Below are 14,332 nucleotides of genomic sequence, written 5' to 3'. Positions count from 1 at the left end.
ACGTTTCTAACACAAATACACTCCGCTTTAACCTAAATGGGGACATTCAATGAGAAACTTTCCTTAGGGAACTGGTAAATACAATGAACTCTGATTATTAAACACACGCATATATTAAGGTATTTGTTCTGTATTTTTAAATCTTAGACATAATGAAGGGGTTGGTTTTTTTTTAACATAACCCTTACTTGAGTGTGGGGATCATTGATAAATTGTTCTCGAACTTCATGCATGGAGTTATACTGAAAAAGGGACATGACATTATTTTTAGAAATACAATAACTGGTAAATAACTGGAACTGGTAAATACAATGAACTCTGATTATTAAACATATGCATATGTTGAGGTATGTGTAATGATTTGGGGGATGGATTGCTTTATCTTAATCCTCATTCTGATTGGTATTTGTTCCATATTTTCAAATCTTAGACATAATGAAGGATTTTACAACATAGCCCTTACTTGAGTGTGGGAATCATTGATAAATTGTTCTCTGACTTCATGGATAGTTTTATACAGAAAATAGGGACATGATATCAAAAAAAAAAAATAAAAAACTATATCCAACTATAGTCACTAGTATGCCATATTCTTATGACTTTTGGGGACGTTTCTAACACAAATACACTCCACTTTAACCTAAATGGGGACATTCAAAATCCTGCAGTTTATTTATGTTTCTTTGTTTCAGAATAATAAATAAATAAATTAAACAAATAGCATAATATTCCTCTTTATAAAGCTTATTTATTTTTTCCGTTTCATTAGCCTCTCTTAATTAACAAGATAATCCTCATTGTTAGCTTGCACATGAAAAACTTAAGGATGCTAATAAACATCCTTTATTATTTTAGAATCATAAAAGCATAAAAAAAATTAAATCCCCTAAAATATTGAATGTTTGGTTCATTCAAACATCCCTTGATGTTTAATCCAAGACGGCTCTGAATGTGTAACTTATATGTGGCTAGCTTTTTCTGGCTAATTAGCTCGAATCTTTTTTTTCCCAAATCATCAAGGGCACATCTAGCAAGCCAGTATTAGCAGTTATTACTAAATAACTTTCTTACATTCAAACAGAAAATGCTGAAACTTGTCAGCAGAACCCTTAAGATATAGGTATAAAAAACTAAAAAAGTTTTAATCACTTTTCATACCTTTAAAGCTGATCTACATGCTGCTGCTTGCACACACCTCTATGGCTGCGATCAAGGCCTATGGTGACATAGAGGTCTTACCTCACCTCCCCTATCTTTAGGCTGTCCCTGCTCTGTGCCTCTTCACTCTCACACACACACGAACTCCAGACCTGCATTCATCTCTTTCCTCTGAGCCCCCCCACCCGACAGACATACAAAACTCTAAACATCGCCCTTTGACTTACTGCCCCACCCCCACTTGCACACAAACTCTTTCCCGAAAGCACTCTGATTGTATGACACTAGTGTTCATTGTATTATGTTGTACATAGGACTTTTGTTTTGTTTTTATCTTTAAGGTTTTCACTGTACACTGTAGACCGTGGGAGCATTACAATTTAAAATTCCTGTGTATCATCTGTACATGTGGGTTTTCACAATAAAGCTGACTTTGAACTTGACTTGAGTCAAGCTCTGCACATATCTCTAAGACCCAGTCAACCATGCTACAGAAGCTAATCTTTCCCACTTGTATCCAGGATATAATTTTTTTTCTGTCATGATCCATATGTAATTACCATTGTCTTACACAGTTTTTGATCAGCTCTTAAAGAAACTTTGGTGAGAATTAAGTTTTATGCCATATGCTTGTGACTTTTTATGCTTTTTAGGTATTAACATTGAAATTTAAATTTAGCTCAGCTGTTTCACCAAATTTTGGATCCCTGCACCATCCAACAGAAATTCAAGAAACATCTTAAATATTTTGCACTAAAAGTATCAAGAATTTAGAGTAATTTATGTCAAGCTGCAGTTCAGAAAGCAAATATGAACCTAAAGTGCTCCATTATTTCATGCATCTGCTTCACATCATGCCAAATAATTCTTTAAAAAATATTAAAACTATTTATATCATAATTACGTGAAATATGACTCTTTTGTATTTTCTAGTGTCTTCTTTACCCTTTAAAAATATAATCTACTAAATAGTCTACTGATTTCTATTATTTAGTCAAGAGAACAAATGTTTGTTTATATAAAACCATTCATACAGAAGAATGTTGAATAAGATTTTCAAAAAAGATCAATATATTAAAAGAAATCTTACACTATAATAATATAAGGGTTAGGGAGAGGTAATACACACACAAAAAAATCCAAGATATGTCACTTTTGGGGACAGTGGAAATTCTTGCAATTTCACACACTTCCACTAGGGGCAACATAGAGTTATACACAGATTGCAAAAATTTTTGGGGGCAATGTCATACACATACACAAAAAAACTAAAAAATGTCACTTTTGGGGACAGGTGAGATTTTTGGATTAAAATATGTTTTAGAGCATGCTGAACGTTGTTAGAGGTAAATCTAATTGGGGACGGTGGTTTTGGTCCCCAAAGGTAGAGGTGTCCCCAATTGACTGGTGTGTGAGCTGACAGAAGTCCCCAATTTTGACACAAGCAAACTCTCACACACACACACACACACACACACACACACACACACACACACACACACAACTATACAACTGTATTAAAATGATATCCTGGCATGGTGCTCTCCTCTCCATCTTGGTGATGGTTTCATTTTTATCTCTGTTCTGGTGATTTATAGGGCCAACCGGCTGCTATTAGTTAGCTTAAAAAATGGCAGTGCACTGAGGAATACCAGCCTTGATTGGACCAGACATGTTCCTCCACCTTCTCACTTTGTGCAGCCTAGAAATCGCAAACATATTCAGCACTACACACTTACATACACTGCATACATACACTGTAAGCACAGAAACAATCCTGACCTATTCAATTCAATCCTGGCATTTTTCTACAGCCAGAGAAAAGAAAAGAAAACTACAGTACTTTAGTACTGGTATCAGGTTTTGTGTCAGTGCCAATATGGAGCATGCTAATCTCACATGTCTTTTCATTTTCCTGGCTTCTATTAGAGAAGTAAGTAATCAGTAAGGAAAATAACAACCATGACACATCATGACATAGTCATATGGCACTTTTAGTAATAATATTTATTACTATGTCTCAACTGGCTAATAAAGCTAGGATGGAATGCTGTAAGATTTAATATTTTTGAAACCTTCCTTTCATGGCATAAACACTGTAATTGTCCTTTGACTTTTTTCAATTGCTCATATTTTTTCTATATCTGCATTTTGTGCTTGTGTTTAGTGTGTACCATTAATGCCTCAGGGATCCTACAGTCTTTAGCTGACCCACGGATCCAATTGTGCAATCAGTTTACATAAAGCTTCTGGCTATGCAATATATTTTCTATACTGAGGGAGAAGACTAATGGTTGAGGTGTTAGGACAGAGAAGAAAATAAATTGAGATGAAAAACAAAGTTGAGCATAAAAGGTAGGACAGGCTAAAATGGAATACAATCAGCCGCAGACTGCCATAATATATGGGAACAGTAACATTCTATGTACTGTAATGGGCTCTTACTGGTCCCATGGTAGAGCCTGTTAAGTCAGCGCCAATAATAATCATCACAGATGACATTAACGGAACTTTATGATAGGAATACAAGCAATAGATGATATGTACAGGGTTTAAACTGATTTTTAAAATAAAGTGAGCCACTTCCTGTGTGCAGAAAATCCATTCTGTGATAACTTAACACTTAGGTACACTTAATTGATACCTGACACAAATGCAGGTGAAAATTCAGTATGTTTCAATTTCATTCAGTGGAACAGTTTCTGCAATGTTTCACTTCCTGTTACACTGAAAGATTTATAGTAAACAAAGAATTATTATGACATGATAATCATACGAATTCTCACCTGCTTTCTGAAAGGCTTTCCTGAATTTTACTCTTTAAGCATGGCCCCATTAAGCTACACAGGACTTCATATAGGACCGCATAAAACCACTCATGCTCTGTCTGCCTATCTATGCACAGCACATTATATTCAATGGGCTTATATGTACATTCCCTTGAAATTACTGAGTATTAGATGTCAGTCAGCAGGTTTGGTCAGCTAGCTTAGGCTTTGTTTACTATTCCACAGTATCACAGTTTCTATTTTGCCAGTCAATTTCTTTTCTTTCTCTCTCTCTCTCTGCATCATTATAGAATCTATAAACTATAAATTTGAACTGCACACAATAAAAATAGCTCTATTAAATTCAGCCTCAAAAGAGTAAAAAGCCCCTAAATCTTGAAATGTTGTCTGTCACTGCCCACAAGGTGACAAAAGCATGTCATGTGTGCATGGGTGAGCTCTTACACTTTACTCCAAGGTCACTACTAGTCCTTAATCAGGCAAACTAGAAGGGATTGATGTGGCAAAAAAAAGATGGAAAAAGGTGAAAGTCAAAGCAAAGAATGGAGTACAAGACCCCACTCTTTTGGACACAACTGCTTTTTTGCACACAAAAGAAGCTGCAAACTTCTCTAAAAATTTTATGTTTTAGAAAATTCTGAGCAAAATATAATTCATAAACTACCAGTAACTAGCACAACAGTGTTATTTTTGTACAAGTGACATGTTACTCTCCTTTTATGTTAAAAAAGATTTTGCAGTTTTAGTGAGTACTGTCATTTAAGTGACTAATAATATTTTTCTTAAGATTACAGAAAAGAAAAACATCAGACATCAAGTTTGAGTCTCTGCATGGTTGTTTGTAAAGTTAAAATTCTGGATGCCTCACAAACTGAGGTCTTTAAAGTTCATATACAATGACAGCACAAAGAATGCATGAGTGAGTGTGAGTGTGTCGGTTAAAGAGAGAGACTGTGAGAGACAATAAAGGAAAAGAATGTATGTGTGTGCTGCTATGCTAGCATGTCCTTGGTGCCCTCTCCCCAATCAATCTCAGTAGGAAATCTTCAGTTAGCCCCACCCCTCTGCCAAAGCTAAACGAATTAATATTAATCAAGCATTGATTAAGGCTTTAACACTGACCGACCATTATTCACAACACCATCTTATCTCCTATTCATCCTTTTCTGTCTATTTCTCGACCCTGTCCTCATTCCGTCCAGCAGATTGTCATTCTGAATTTCCCACTTTTACTTTTTTTTTTTTCTGTCTTAATGTGTTTGTGAGGCTGTCTTCATCCCAAATTCCTTACCTTTTCTACTAAATTTGAGTAATTATCTTTCTGTCTGTCTGTATTTATGGCAACTGTGGAGGGTATTTGACCACAGTGAACCCACATGACTTAACCTTTGTGACATTCCACTTTATCCTGATGGAAGCAGCCATCAGAAAATATGTATACTGTGATCATAAAGGGATGGACATGGCCAGCAGCAATACTCGGGTATGCTGTAGCATTTAAATGATGCTAAGTTGGTACTAGAGGGTTCAAAGTGTGCCCAGAAGCACATCATTACACCACGAGGACCACCAGCATGAACCACTGATATAAGGTGCTATGTATCCATGTCTTCCTGTTTCTTTTAAGACCTCCAAATGTTGCAGCAAAAGTTCAGTCACATTTTCACACATTTTTTTTCAGTCTTCTGTTGTCCACTTTTTATGAGTCTGTGTAAACTTTAGCCCGAGTTGCCTGACAAAAGAGACACATGATGTGTTCTTCTCATCATGCTTATCTCCCTCAAGATTTGACTAGTGGATAGAGAGATGCTATTTTTGTCTTCTTGGAACTAGTGGTCATTCGAGTTACCGTTGGCTTTGTAAATGCTCAAAGGGATCTGATCATTTTTGTCTTACCTCCTGCATCAGCAAGGAAAGGCTCAGTGGATTTTTCTTTCTCCTTTTTAGACCATTCTCTGTAGCTCCTTAAAGACTGTTGTGCTGGAAAAATCCAGTAGGTCAACAGTTTCTGGGACCACCCTGTCTGGCACAAATAGCCAAACTATGTTCCTTTTAAACACGTCTTCCCCATTCTGATACTTCCTTTAAACTTCAGCACGGAACCTTGACCACATCACTAGCCTAGATACACTGGAGTGTTGCTGTGTATTTGGCTGATTAGATCTTTGCATTAACAAGCTGCAAAGTTGGGGTAAAGTGACCAGTGATTGTATTTGTTTGAATATGAAATAAATTCCTCAACTTTTTTCTGGTTTATGCTGGATTTCACTACAATTTCCTCACTTTTAATACTTTTATAGTCAACTATGCATTAACCATTTTTCTGATCCCTTTATCCTCTTCTGTTCTACCAGAACACTTCCACTAATCCCCATTTCTTTTTATTTACTAAGTGCATCCAACCACTCTCTAGAGATCTCATGGAATGACATGTAAAAAACAAACAAACCCCAAAACAAAAAAACGAATCAGAGGAAAAGTGATAAAGAAAAAAAGAGTGAGAGAATGAAGTAAAGCAGACTGAATGAGCAAGGAATAAAGTGAGATGGAAGCTGGATGTAGGCAACTCAATAAAACACAATAGACTATTGTTCTGACATAACATTACTCACCTGGCCAAAGAATAGGGGAAAGAGAAACGTTGGGATAAAAAGGAAGAAAGACAGAAGATGAAACTAAGCAAAGTGAACATTAAAGCAGCATTAACAGGTAACGAAGAGAAGAAAAAAGATGTCTGCCAACAACCTAAAAGGAGGGAACAAACATTTTAGAAGAGGAAGAAGAAGAAGACTAAAACAGGCACAAAATTCTGACCACTTTGATTGAAAGAAAAGTACAGCTATATAGTTTATAGTAATTTTAGTCTATGGGAAGAATACCATTAACTGATAAACAAGTTAGATTTCCAAAATTAAAAAAAAAAAAACCCAAACAAACAGAAAAAGGTTGAGTTCTTCCTTCCCATTGTTGCCAAGTGCTTTCTTATAGGGCATTGCCTGATTGTTTGGGTTCTCTCTCTAATCCTGTGCCTTGAGGCAACTGAACTGAAAGTAATTGTATTTATTTAACAGAGCCTGTTAAATAAATGCAATATTTAACTGCATATGTTCTATCACAATTTATGGAAAGGCTGTTATATTATCCATAACAATTAAATAAACAGTAACAGCAAAAGTCATTTTCCCTTTCTGAGGGCAATGGAAACCATGTTACATGAATTTATAAAAGTTAGCTAATCCTAATCCAACACATGCTTTCCTTATGACTCTGCCAAAATGTTCTGGATAGAACTTGGGATCTGGAATTTATGCTATGGAAATGGAAGTATCTAGATACATATACAGGACAAATAGCATAAAGGGCATTTCATAACATTTAAACTCAACAGCTATCTTAAGGTTAATTGCTAAAAATTAAGATATTTATCAAGTTATTGCAACTCAAATCAATCAATGTAATTGGCACAATATTCACTTTTACACACAATCTTGAAAGAGGCTTTGACAAAACTGAATGATCTCATTGATAAACTGCTTTTTTTTAACATTTAGAATATCTTTATTTGCCAACCTATCAAACTATTGTACAGTATTTCTCATGCCTAGTAAGCGAGGCATCACCACATTTTTTTTCTCCTCAGTGAAGTTCTGAACTCCAAGTATCAAACAAAGCTGTTTTTTTGTGCATCTCTTGCTACGTTTCATAGATATTTTTAAAAGAAACATTGTGCTGTCGTCTTTGTAATAGAACACCGGCATTATTCCAAACAGAAGGAGGAAAGTGGCTTTTTCTGCATGAATGACTGATGTATTGCTGATAGATCATTCTTCTTTTGAAATTCACTGTCTAAATATTTTTAGTGTCAAACAGTCAAATGGCTGTCCATTGCCCACCTGGTTCTGTTTGAGGTTTCTTCCTGTTAAAAAGGAGTTTTTCCTTCCCACTGTCACCAGAATGCTTGCTCATAGACAGGTAAGCTGAGGCCACAATATTATTTCGTACACCTGAATAAATGTGGTGCAGGATACACTATTTTACAGATACGGTAGACAAAATTCAGAAACCACTGGCCACAATTCAGCAAATCATGTCTCATTTACACCCAGTGTTAAAATGCTATGTGTACTCTTTCACAGTAAGTACAAAAATGCTTAATTCAAGACCCACACAGCAGCCTGTGCATTAAATATAATTGGATCTCAGGCAAAAGCATCATGCACCGAGGTGTAACTGTTAGTTGCACTGTATGTTCAGCTACTCAATGGATGAAAACATTACCACATATATAATACTGACAGTGGATAATAATATAATCCTATTACTGGAAATAATCTTATTTGAAAAATATAAAATAATAGATAAACAGAACAGGTCATGAATATATTTAAATATATATATATATTTATTGATTGCATTTGTAACAATTAATTCAAACCTTTGTTAGTCAGCCAACTCTCATTTCTTGTATTTAAAGGTTAAGGGATAACCAACCGAAAAAGATATGTGGCTTAACAGACTTATCTATCACAGCAATATTTTTAAGACATGGGAGCATCTAAAAAGTAATGTAAGAAAAAGTAATGTTGTACTCTTTTTTTTCCTGAGATTTACAGTTTACAATGCTACGTACAGGCACTACAATTTGCAGTCTTTGGCTGATATGCACTGTTAAAAAAAACATCCTAAAACAACGGTAATATTCCGGCAGCTGGGGCGCCAAAATACGACCGTGAAATAACAGAAAATAACTGTCCCATAAAAATACGGTTATTTCCAGTAATGAAAATACAATTAGTTGCGCTAATTTGACATGGGATCTCGCCTTTTTCAAGTGCCGCTAAACATTAAATCGGGAACATGTTAATGTGATTAAACAATGAAACCATCTATAAATAGGAAAAAAAAAACATCTTAAAAAAACGGTAATATTCCGGCAGCTGGGGCGCCAAAAATACGACCGTAAAATAACAGAAAATAACTGTCCCATAAAAATACGGTTATTTTCAGTAATGAAAATAGAGTTTGTTGTGCTAATTTGACATGGGATTCTGCCTTTTCCAAGTGCTTTTAGACATTAAATTAGGAACATTTTTACGCGATCAAACAATGAAATTACCTATAAACAAGGTCACTGAATGTGGAAATATGAATCATAATACGTAAATGTACAGAAATATACAGTTAACAGTTGGTTTACGTAATAATTGATTGCATGCCCTGGGACAGACTGACAGAGACGAGGCTGCCATATCGCACCATCGGCCCCTTTGGCTATCACTAGTAGGCGGTAGGTGAAGAGTCTTAACCACGGACACAACGACGGAGAGTATCCGAGCCGGGGCGCGAACCGGCAACCTTCTGATCACAAGACGAACTGCCAACTCTTGAGCCACGAACGGCCTAACTAGCAATGACAATAATACTTATGTGATGTAACACAAGCTTATAGGGCTCATGTTATATACTTTTCCATAGCATTACATTTGAATTCAACTGTTCAGTCTTTCAAATAACGGACAGATATTTGTGAAATCGTGATACATTTGTGAATGTATTTTAACAATCTAAATATGCATATGTACAGACAGATACATTTAATAATCATGACAATTATGTTGTATTACATTACAGTGATTTAACGTTAATTTACATTCAAAATGTGAAGTCAAAGTCTATTTACGTAACTTTAATGATATCCTAGAAGAACAGAACATTACTGTAAAATGCACAGTAAAATACCTTCATATTAGGGTTTTTTTCCTACGGTCGCAGCCATACCCGCGGCCTTGTTGTTAGTTCACATTCATTGGCCGATGCTTAGCGTGATGTTATTTATATTAATTGCAATTCCTACCTCTACATTACTTTTTCAAAATATATAATTAGCACAGCGTGTCTGTGCAATGTTTTACATTGTGGCATGCAGAGAAATCTAAACAAAGAAGCTCACAGAAAGAGATTGAGGCTGTTATTTAACCCCAAGCTGGTAGGGGGAGCTCGTTATTAAAACACTTGTGGTGCTACAATGTGCCTCAAGGTTCAACAACAGCACAACAGAAGTCACTCATGGTACAGCACTCTCTCTACAAAACAACAACTGTCAGTGACTCTGCACCACGGCGTAAACACAACATTCAAGATAACAGTTAAACGTAACGTAACCATAAACAATAAAACAAGAACATCTAAACAGCAGCACATGCCCCAAGGCATGATGGGAGACATTTCTGGATGTATTTTTACGATCTAAATATGCATATGTACAACAAAATATATTTAACAAACAAGTAAAATGTGTTTTATTACATTTACAGTGATGTTATGTTATTTTACATTTGACGTGCCAGATCACAGTCTACTTATGTAAATGTAATGCTATTCTAGAAAAACAGTACACATCTGTAAAATACACAGTAAAATCATTTGACATTACTATTTTTTGGAACAGTGTGGTCCACTCCACACGAAACTGCACCAAAAAACACACCCTACTTCCGGGAGCAATAAAATACTTTTCTGGAGCTGAAATATATGCATCTAACCATTATTTGAGACCCTGAACTTCTTAGATATAATAGGATAATCTGAGATGGACAGAACAAAAACATTTCAGGGAAAAGGTACATCTTTCCAAAAATGTGCTCAACCAGTCAGAAAACTCGGTTGATTATATTTTTATCATTTTCCCTGATTACCCATGACCTTCACGAGTATAATGAAATTATTTTGATGACCAGCAGTTCAAGAGGTGACTCATTAGTAACATAATTACGCAGTTCAGCGCGGAGCGACCCACACCTCAACATTGAAACTGGATAAGTAAAAAAAAATAAATAGGAAAGACAAACAGAAGAAAAACAATGAACAATCGGGAGTCACCAGTTATCAAAGTAATGATTTTAAAATTTGAGAATTAAATTCGGCTAATGTATATTAGTGTATTGGACCCACTTTTCCCAGCATGACAAAAACAATGTTGTACTCCTAAATATACTCCAAGATATATATTGACACTCTTAAATATACATTACATCCTAAATTGCATTTTACAACAAATGGATGCATTGTCAGAAATTCAAAATGAATCCCTCAAAAATACATAGGACCCGCTGCTAGTTTGTGTAAGCCACACCATATTATATACAGTTGCTAAGATACACATTGCCATTCTGCCTAATGGTGTTTTACATGTGCTATTAATACCTTCCAATCAATCAGGTAACCTTAATTCCACTGCTAAGTCATTGGTAAAAGCACCTTTTCTTTGAAGTGACCATTGGGTCGAGAAAGAGATGTGCTTCTTTGCATGGTTAAAAACACCAGCAAACTAGAATCATTCAGGTAGGGAAATAGGGTGAGAGACAGGGAGAAAGCAACAAAAGCAACTTTCTTAAAAGCTCACCTTTTGTCTGTTTTTTTCCTTCATTTCCAAACACTTTTCTTTTCTTGTGCATATTTCCATTCTGCTGCAGCAAAACCACATCAAGTGATTTGTAAGCATGGCTGCCTCTTAAAATGGAACCTAACATCCCATTAGCCTCTCCCAAGGAGGTGTCTTTTACTACTAACACAAACATATACTAGATAGTCACAAATCCACTTTTTTCATCAAATGCATACACATATCCCAAGACAAATAACTCACACATGCACAAAAATGGATATATACACATTCTTTGCAAACTCACCAACCTGTGATAATTCCTTAAGTTACTTTATTGTCCACATATGCAAGATCACCACCTTGGACTTACAGCTTTTATGTCCAAGTGATTTTATAATTTGCAGTGTAGCCTATCTCTATCTAAGCCTGCCTATCTTAACTTAATTGGTAAAGAACAGTGATAATTGACCTATAAACTAACTCTAACACCTATTCAATGGAAAGAGCTACATTCTGCTAATAAAATATAAAATGGACATACACAGTGCAAAAGAGTAAACTGAAAGAAAAGAACTGTCAATAACACCAGAATGAAAAGATAACTTGGTGATAAAAAAGTGTGCTAAAATAAAGAAATGCAAAAAAAGAAGAAGAAAGAAATAGAAAAAAGAAAAGAAACAGAGTGATATCTCAAAAAATGCAAAGGTATATCAGTTCCAGTGGTTGCTTCCTGAAAAGTAGTTTGGCTGTCTGGAGATGGATGGTATCCCAGGACCAAACACAGCACCACTGCAATTACTGAGCTGTAATTGTACTGTCATTGGTGCTGCTGGGTCTTACAGTTTTGGAAGAGAGTAGAGGCTGATGGACACAGAAGACACCAAGACAGAAAAAAGCCCAGTCCAGCTAATAAGGGAATATAGGAGACAGGGTTTTAAAAATAAGTTTTAACTGTGAAAACTGCAAATTTCAGTGAAATTTAATGAACTGTGTATAAGTACTTTTTTGAGAAGGTGCAGTTATTTTTGAGAAATAAACTTCCAATTACTGTTTGTGTTGGGGGAAAAACATAAATTCACCAATTCAGGAACACAAGACCAAAGCAATATAAACATGAATGACCAGCAGAGCAGCTGAGTTTGCTCAAATACTACCGATAAATACATTTGGTTCTATGTGTGGGTCTAATGTGAGTTGTTGTTTAAAGTATTAGCTTGGTAAAGATACAAATGAATTTCATTTTATTTTAGTGGCTGCATCAACCTGAAATTCAGTAATTCTACATGAGCTACGGTCTCCTAAAGCATAGCAGCAATAGTTTAGCAGTAGAGCTCGCTCATAGAGGGTCATCTAATCATTGGGAGTTTATCTCTGTATTATTGTAGGGCCTTTAGCTTATAATACAGGGAGTGCAGAATTATTAGGCAAATGAGTATTTTGTCCACATCATCCTCTTCATGCATGTTGTCTTACTCCAAGCTGTATAGGCTCGAAAGCCTACTACCAATTAAGCATATTAGGTGATGTGCATCTCTGTAATGAGAAGGGGTGTGGTCTAATGACATCAACAGCCTATATCAGGTGTGCATAATTATTAGGCAACGTCCTTTCCTTTGGCAAAATGGGTCAAAAGAAGGACTTGACAGGCTCAGAAAAGTCAAAAATAGTGAGATATCTTGCAGAGGGATGCAGCAGTCTCAAACTTGCAAAGCTTCTGAAGCGTGATCATCGAACAATCAAGCGTTTCATTCAAAATAGTCAACAGCGTCGCAAGAAGCGTGTGGAAAAACCAAGGCGCAAAATAACTGCCCATGAACTGAGAAAAGTCAATCGTGCAGCTGCCAAGATGCCACTTGCCACCAGTTTGGCCATATTTCAGAGCTGCAACATCACTGGAATGCCCAAAAGCACACGGTGTGCAATACTCAGAGACATGGCCAAGGTAAGAAAGGCTGAAAGACGACCACCACTGAACAAGACACACAAGCTGAAACGTCAAGACTGATTTTTCTAAGGTTTTATGGACTGATGAAATGAGAGTGAGTCTTGATGGGCCAGATGGATGGGCCCGTGGCTGGATTGGTAAAGGGCAGAGAGCTCCAGTCTGACTCAGACGCCAGCAAGGTGGAGGTGGAGTACTGGTTTGGGCTGGTATCATCAAAGATGAGCTTGTGGGGCCTTTTCGGGTTGAGGATGGAGTCAAGCTCAACTCCCAGTCCTACTGCCAGTTTCTGGAAGACACCTTCTTCAAGCAGTGGTACAGGAAGAAGTCTGCATCCTTCAAGAAAAACATGATTTTCATGCAGGACAATGCTCCATCACACGCGTCCAAGTACTCCACAGCGTGGCTGGCAAGAAAGGGTATAAAAGAAGAAAAACTAATGACATGGCCACCTTGTTCACCTGATCTGAACCCCATTGAGAGCCTGTGGTCCATCATCAAATGTGAGATTTACAAGGAGGGAAAACAGTACACCTCTCTGAACAGTGTCTGGGAGGCTGTGGTTGCTGCTGCACGTAATGTTGATGGTGAACAGATCAAAACACTGACAGAATCCATGGATGGCAGGCTTTTGAGTGTCCTTGCAAAGAAAGGTGGCTATATTGGTCGCTGATTTGTTTTTGCTTTGAATGTCAGAAATGTATATTTGTGAATGTGGAGATGTTATATTGGTTTCACTGGTAAAAATAAATAATTGAAATGAGTATATATTTGTTTTTTGTTAAGTTGCCTAATAATTATGCACAGTAATAGTCACGTGCACACACAGATATCCCCCTAAAATAGCTAAATCTAAAAACAAACTAAAAACTACTTCCAAAAACATTCAGCTTTGATATTAATGAGTTTTTTTGGGTTCATTGAGAACATGGTTGTTGTTCAATAATAAAAATTATTCCTCAGAAATACAACTTGCCTAATAATTCTGCACTCCCTGTATAAAGCACCTTGAGGCAACTTGTTGTTATTTGGAGCTGAATAAAATACAATGAATTGAAC

This window comes from Diplotaxodon limnothrissa, linkage group LG12 (genome assembly GCF_057381915.1).
Source record: "Diplotaxodon limnothrissa isolate DT_005_m linkage group LG12, D_limnothrissa_male_GT1.1, whole genome shotgun sequence".
Taxonomy (NCBI): domain Eukaryota; kingdom Metazoa; phylum Chordata; class Actinopteri; order Cichliformes; family Cichlidae; genus Diplotaxodon; species Diplotaxodon limnothrissa.
This window is presented reverse-complemented; position numbering follows the sequence as displayed.